This window comes from Cebus imitator, unplaced genomic scaffold (assembly GCF_001604975.1).
Source record: "Cebus imitator isolate Cc_AM_T3 unplaced genomic scaffold, Cebus_imitator-1.0 Scaffold99, whole genome shotgun sequence".
Classification (NCBI taxonomy): Eukaryota; Metazoa; Chordata; class Mammalia; order Primates; family Cebidae; genus Cebus; species Cebus imitator.
The window spans coordinates 6157719-6165085 of NW_016107414.1; the positions used below are offsets into that span (position 1 = coordinate 6157719).

General features: G+C 45.4%; 1 long non-coding RNA gene across 1 annotated transcript in view; it reads left to right on the forward strand.

The window, feature by feature from the left end:
• LOC108310019 overlaps positions 1-7367 on the forward strand; it is a 40243-nt gene that overhangs the window by 2175 nt on the left and 30701 nt on the right. The window lies entirely within an intron of this gene.

Here is a 7367-nt window from a genome sequence, read left to right on the forward strand (position 1 = left end):
AAAAAAAAAAAAAAAAAAAGAAATATATTTTACTAGTCCATTTTGTGTTGCTATAAAAGAACACCTGAGACTGGGTGATTTATATAAGAAATGAGGTGTATTTAGCTCATGGTTCTGCAGGCTGGGAAGTTCAAGGGCATGGCTCTGACTTCTGAAGAGGGCTTTCATGGTGTGTCATAATATGGCAGAGAAAGTCAAAGGGTAAGTGGACTCAAGCAAAGAAAAGAAAACATGAAGAGTGTCCCCGCTTTATAACAGCCTACTTTTTTGGGAAACTAATTTATTCCCAGTCCCTTGAGAGCAAGAGCTCACTAACTTCCTCGAGAACAGCACCAAGCCATTCCTGAGGGACCTGTCCCCATGACCCAAACACTTCCCAGTAGGCCCCACCTCCTAATACTGCTACAATGGAGACCAAATTTTAACATGAGACTTGGTACAGATAAACCACGTCCAAACCACTGGGCATGGTGGCTCACACCTGGAATCCCAGCACTTTGGGAGGCCAAGGTGGGTGGATCATGAGGTCAGGAGTTTGAGACCATCTGGCCAACATGGTGAAACCCCATCTCTACTAAAAATACAAAAATTAGTTGGGCATGGTGACGTGCGCCTGTAATCTCAGCTATTTGGGAGGCTGAGGCACGAGAATCACTTGAACCCAGGGGGTGGAGGTTGCAGTGAGCCAAGATTGCACCACTGCACTCCAGCCTGGCGACAGAGTGAGACTCTGTCTCAAAAAAATAAATGAATAAGATAAACCATGTCCAAACCATAGTGTATCTCAAGAATATTTTGGGGCCCAGAGTGGTGGTTCATGCCTGTAATCCCAGCAATTTGAGAGGCTGATGTGTGATGATCACTTGTGCCCAGGGGTTCAAGAACAGCCTGGGCAACAAAAGCAAGATTCTGTCTCTATTTTTAAAAACTTAAAAAAAGAATGTTTTGGCTTTGCAACATGCCAAACGTGTCCATTAATTTCCAAACATTAAAGAATATATATTTCATTAAAGAATATATATATATATATATATATATAAAAGTATAAGGTGCCTAGAGTAGACAGACTCAGAGACAGGAGGCAGAATGGTGGTTGTGAAGGGTTGGGGAAGGAAGAAGTGGGGAGTTACTATTCAATGGTACAGAGGTTCAGTTTGGGAGTTTGAAAAGTTCTGGAGATGGATGGTGATGATGATTGCACTAAAATGGAAATGTACTTAATGTCATAGATCTCTACACTTAAAAATGGTTAAAATGATAAATTTTATGTGTATATTTACCACCATAACAAATATATACATATACACACATACAAAAACACAGACACAAACACACATAAGAGGAAAGTTTCTTTCAATATTACCTAAAATCTGGAAACTATAAATTAAAGAATTAAATTAAGACATTGCCTACATAATAATCAAACTTTCTGCATGGAAGAAAAACCCATAAAATAAAAAGGCAGACCAGGTGCAGTGCTCACCCTTGTAATCCTAACACGTTGGGAGGCTTAGGCAGATAGATCCCTTGAGTCCAGGAGTTCAATACCAGCCTGGGCAACCTGGTGAAACCCCATCTCTAAAAAAAAAAATACAAAAATCACCAGGCATGCACCTGCAGTCCTAGCTACTTGGGAGACTGAGCTGGGAGAATTGCTTGAACACAGGAGGCAGAGGCTGCAGTGAGCCAAGACCATGCCACTGTACCCCAGCTTGAGCGACACAGTGAGATCCTGCCTAAAAATAAATAAATAAAATAAAATAAAAATTAAGACAAAGAACAAAGTAGGAAAATATCTGCAACATAAATGACACATCTGAGACCTTTATATTGTGAAGGAACAGGCCTACGACGCTGGAGAGAAATGATTTTTAATTTAATCATTTTCTCTTATTTAGCGCATATGTATTTAACACCTGTGTACCAAGCATAATTCTAAGTACTAGCAGCAATGTAGCAAAAATGAAAATAATAATAAGACAAGGTGATTCCATTCTAGTTGGGGAAAATGACAATGAATGAAAGGGGAACATGGCATGTTGGAAGGCGGTAAGTGGATGGAGAAAGACAAGGCAGGCGAGAGGACGTCAGAGTTATGGCACCAGGCAGAGGCTCCACAGGGTCCGCAGAGCAGGTGGCATTTGAGCAACGCCTTGGAGAAGGGGAGCCCTTCTCACAGGGAGGACTGAGGCTGAAGGAACAGGAAGGGCAGAGCCTGGGGAGGGGCCTGGGTGGCAGTGTCAGTGTTGTCACAAGGCTTCTCAGAACTGTCTAGGTGCAGGTAAGCCCTTATAAAGGCTATGACTCTTATTTTGAATGAGACAGGAGCCACTGCAAAGTAATGAACAAAGGGTGACATAACCTGATTCCTGTTTTGTTATTCATTTTCTGAGACAGAGTCTCGCTCTGTTGCCCAGGCTGGAGTGCAGTGGTGTGATCTTGGCTCACTGCAACCTCCACCTCCTGGGTTCAAGTGATTCTCCTGCCTTAGCCTCCTGAGTAGTTGGGTGCATACCACCACACCCAGCTATTTTTTGTGTGTTTAGTAGAGATGGAGTGTCACCATATTGGCAAAGCTGGTCTTGAACTCTTAACCTCAAGGGATCCACCTTCCTTGGCCTCCCAAAGTGCTAGGATTACAGATGTGAGCCACTGAGCCCAGCCTGGTTTCTGTTTTAGAAGAATCACTTTGGCCACTGGAATGAGAAAAGACTGAGGGGCAAAGGGAGAAGCAGGTGAATACAGGTGAGAGGTAGGGGTGTCGTGGACCACAGCAATCACTGTGGAGGTGGAGAAGGTGGAGAAATGGTTGGATTTTGGTTGTGTGTGAAGGCAGAGCCTGAGATTTCCTAACAGATTGGCTGTGGAGTACGTGAGAGAGAGACGTTGATGATAACTCTGTTTTTTGGCTTTTGCAAACTGGAAAGGTGACCTGCTTTTCACTGAGATGGAGAAGATGATAGTCCAAATGGGTTTGAGGGAGATCAGTTTGGTTTTGGAAATATGAAGTTTGAAATGCCTCTAGGATTTGAGGAGGCCGTTGGCTACACAGGGCAGAGTTCAGGAGAGAGGTCGGGGCCTGGACGTAGATCCTCAGCAATTAACAGCATATGGATGACATTGAAAATCAGGAGACTCGGCCCCTTGCCAAGGAGTGGAAGTGGCCCGAGGTCTGAGGTCTAGGGCAGGTAAAAGTTGAAAGGTCAGGCAGATGGAGGGAGCTTTGAGGTGGAACAAAAACCATAGTAGGCATCTGGTGTTCTGGAGATCACGTGGTAAAAGGTGACAGGGAGGAGGGAGAATCTGCGGATCAGCAGGGTCAGATGCCGTTGCTGGGCCAGGACTGAGGACTTAGCACTGGATGTATTAATAGCAACAAGGTTATTATCGGTGACCTGCAAGATCAGGTTTTCAGGGGTGAAAACCTGAAAGAGATAACCAAGTGCTCTTAACAATGCTCTGTCTTTATAGGTAAAGACATGCACTATTATCATCCCCATTTTATAGATAGAAAATTGAGGCACAGAAAGGCCAGACAGCTAGTGAATGGTGGAACCAGGATTTGAACCCTAGTAGCCTATCTCAAGATTATAAGGACTACTGCATGTAGTGGCTCACATCTGTACTCTCAGTGCTTTGTGGGGCTGAGGTAAGAGGATTGCTTGAGCCCAGGAGTCCAAGATCAGCCTTGGCAACATAGTGAGACCTCCATCTCTACAAAAAATCAAAAACTTAGCCAGATTTGGTGGCGTGTGCCTGTAATTCCAGCTACTTGGGAGGCTGAGGCAGGAGGGTCCCTTGAGCCCTGGAGGTTGAGGCTTCAGTGAGTCAAGATTGCACTACCGCATTTTGGCCTGAGAAATAAAGCATCTCAGAAAAAAAAAAAAAAAAAAAAAGAGTGAGAGAGAGAGATTTTAAGTACTATGAAAAAAAATGCAAGCTGGGTGTGGTGGCTCATGTCTGTACAATCCCAACACTTTAGGAGACTGAAGCAGACGGATCACTTGAGGTCAGTCTGGCCAACATGTTGAAACCCCATTCCTACTAAAAATACAAAAATTAGCCAGATGTGGTGGTGGGCACCTGTAATCTCAGCTACTTGGGAAGCTGAGGCAGGAGAATCACTTGAACCCAGGAGGCAGAGGTTGCAGTGAGCTGAGATCACGCCACTGCAGTCCAGCTTGGGTGGCAGAGTGAGACTCTGTCTCAGAAAAAAAAAAAAAAAAATGCAGACCTCTCTGAGACCCAAATGACAGGAGAAACTCTGGGCAGAAGCTTTTCAGTGGCAAGCACAAGGCCATCTGATGAAGAGCGCTGCATATGCTCATGGAACGGGAAGAAGGCCAGTATATTGGCTGTGGTGACTGAGAATGAAGAGTTGAGTTGTGGATTGACTGAGTATCTGACTGCCTTAGAGCTGTAGTTCTCTCCTGACATGATGACTTCTCCAGGTGGCAGGGAGCGCACTGCCACTGCCTATCCCAGTACACGACCATTCTGTTCTTGAAGATATTCTTCCTTAGGTTGAGCTCTGCTAGATTCTCCCCAATAATGATCTTCTCTGTATTGACAGACCCCTAAGATTTTAGGTGAGTAATGGCCATTTGGAATAAACACTACATTTCCCAGCTTTCCTTGCATAAAACACAGCCGCGTGACTAGATCCCAAACAAGGGGCCATAGCAAAAATGGTGGTGTGTGCATCTTCCCAGGCCACGCCCTTTCCCTCCTGCATCCTGGTGCTTGCACAAGTTCTTAGCCTAGCTGGACCTCATGGATAAGGGCCCTGCCTTAGGGATGGTGACATGGCAGTGAGAAGGAGGCTGGATTTTTGAGTGGTACACAGCAGTCTCGTCAGGTCTGGAATGTCCCACGGGATAAAATAAACCTCCGATTGTTTAAGGCAATGTTTCTTAAGCTTACCTGCACATTATAATCGCCTGTGGGGCTTTTAAAAAATAAATATACTGACGTTTGCCCCTTCTCCGAAATTTCTGATTTAATTGGCCTGAGGTGTAGCCTGGCATTGAATAATTTTTTGAGACAGAATCTCACTCTGTTGCCCAGGCTGGAGTGCAGTGGCATGATCTTGGCTCATTGCAACTTCTGCCTCCCAGGTTCAAACGATTTTCCTGCCTCAGCCTCCCAATAGCTGGGATTACAGGTGCCTACTACCATGCCTGGCTAGTTTTTTATATTTTTAGTAGAGATGGGGTTTCACCATGTTGGCCAGGCTGGTCTTGAACTCCTGACCTCAGGTGATCCACTCACTTTGGCCTCTCAAAGTGCTGAGATTACAGGCATGAGTCGCCACTCCTGGCTGGCACTGGATATTTAGAAAGCTCTCCAGCCACGGTTAAGAACCCTTGGTTTATATTACTGGTAATTTGGGTTTCTGTTAAACGCTTAAAACTGTATCCTGATATGCCGAAGCTCAGGTGGGTCTTGGCTCTTAAAAGCTATGCCTTGAGAACAGAGTCAAACTGCTCTCACCAGACAGGCCTTCAAATCAAAAGGGCTGGGCACAGTGGTTCATGCCTGTAATCTCAGCACTTTGGGAGGCCAAGGTGGGAGGATCGCTTGAGCCCAGGGGTTCGAGACCAGCCTGGACAACATGGCAAAACCCTGTCTCTACAAAAAACAGAAAAATTATCCAGGTGTGGTGGTGCATGCCTGTAGTCCTGGCTACTTGAGTGCTGAGGTGGATTTGTTGAGACCAGGAGGTCACGGCTATAGTGAGTCATGATTGCGCCACCGCACTCCAGCCTGGGCAACAGAGTGAGATGAGACTTCATCTCCACAGAACAGCAACAACGAATTATCTGGGTGTGGTGATGCATGCCTGTAGTCCCAGCTACTCAGGAGGCTGAGGTGGGAGGATTGCTTGAGACCAGGAGGTTGAGGCTGTCATGAGTCACGATCATGCCACTGTACTCCAACCTGGGCAAAAGAGTGAGACCATGTCTCAACCAAAACAAACCCCCAAAGTTAGGTGACAGGACTCTTTCTAATCATGCCTTGTTCATCCCTTCATTGGGATGAGGGCCAATCAGAATGCTATTCACCAAGATTGTGATCCTGGAGGAGAGACCTGAAAGGAAGGGTCTCCAGTGGATGAAGGTTCAGGTGGGTAGAGGAAGTAAGGGGGTAACAGACAGATAAGCTAGGGAGCGTGGTAGCTTGAGAAAACGTCAGGGGTTCATTTGTTACTCCTGAAAAGTAGAATGGGTACATGTGGGTTCTCAGGAATTAAGGTTCAGCTGGGTCGGTTGGTGATGGCCTTGCATGCCAAGCTCATGTGTTTGACTTTGAACCTAAGGATGTCCAGGGACTGTCAGAGGATGTTAAACAGGGAAGAAATAGCTTGGCCTGATTTATGTTGTAAAACATTCTGTCATGACAGCATGAGTTGGTTCAAGACCAGAGGTGGGAAGACCAGTTCTGAGGTCTTGTGAGAGGTGGTAGGGATCAAGGAATGCAACCTGCTAGTGTCTGAAGTTTTGCTAGATGTCTCACATTGTTGATTTACTTTAAGTTTCCAACCAATCTAGAGTTCTGATCGTCAACACTTGTATTGGTTCGAAGGTAGTTCCTACTCAGACTGCATTTGTCCATCCAGAGCTTAGGGATCTGGGGGAATGGTTATAGGTCCCTTCTAGAATAGTCCCTTTCTCTTAGGAGTTGCTCAGGAGACGTTAGTAGAATGAGCCATGGCCCAGGTGCATTTGATCTTGTTAGTGCCAGCCTGTCCCGGAAGCAGTCAGGGTAGGGCTAGTACAGGAGAAGGCTTGGGTAAATCTAAACCCTCCCTGCAGTCTATCTCAAATATTAATGCTTGTATAAATTACTTTGGGTTCCTATTAAAACATAAATTTTTATCCAGCAGGTCTGGAGTAGAACCTAAGGCTCTGCATTTCTGCTGATGTTCCTGGTCCTGCTGCCCCTACGAAAGGGCAGGCCTGTGATTCTCAGCTTTGACTGCACTTTGGAATCATCAGGAGGCTTTAAAAAATCCTGAGGTCTGGGCTCCGCACCCACAAGTTGTGATTTACAGGGCTGGAGTGCTGCCTGGGTATTAGCTTTTTTTTGAAGGTCCCATTATTCTATTGTGCTGTCAAGATTGAGAAGCAGTGCCTTGGAATCACCTACAAAGAGTCTTTAAAATGCAGGTTTTTAAAACTTTTGATTCTTTAAATCTTGGAAATAGTGAATGGGTGGTGCATACCTATAGTCCCAGCTACTGGGGAAGCTGAGACAGGAAGATCTCTTGAGGCCAGAAGTTGGAGCATGCAGTACGCTATGATCACACTTGTGAATAGTCACTGCACTCCAGCCTGGGCAACATAATATGACTTAAGTCTCAGGAA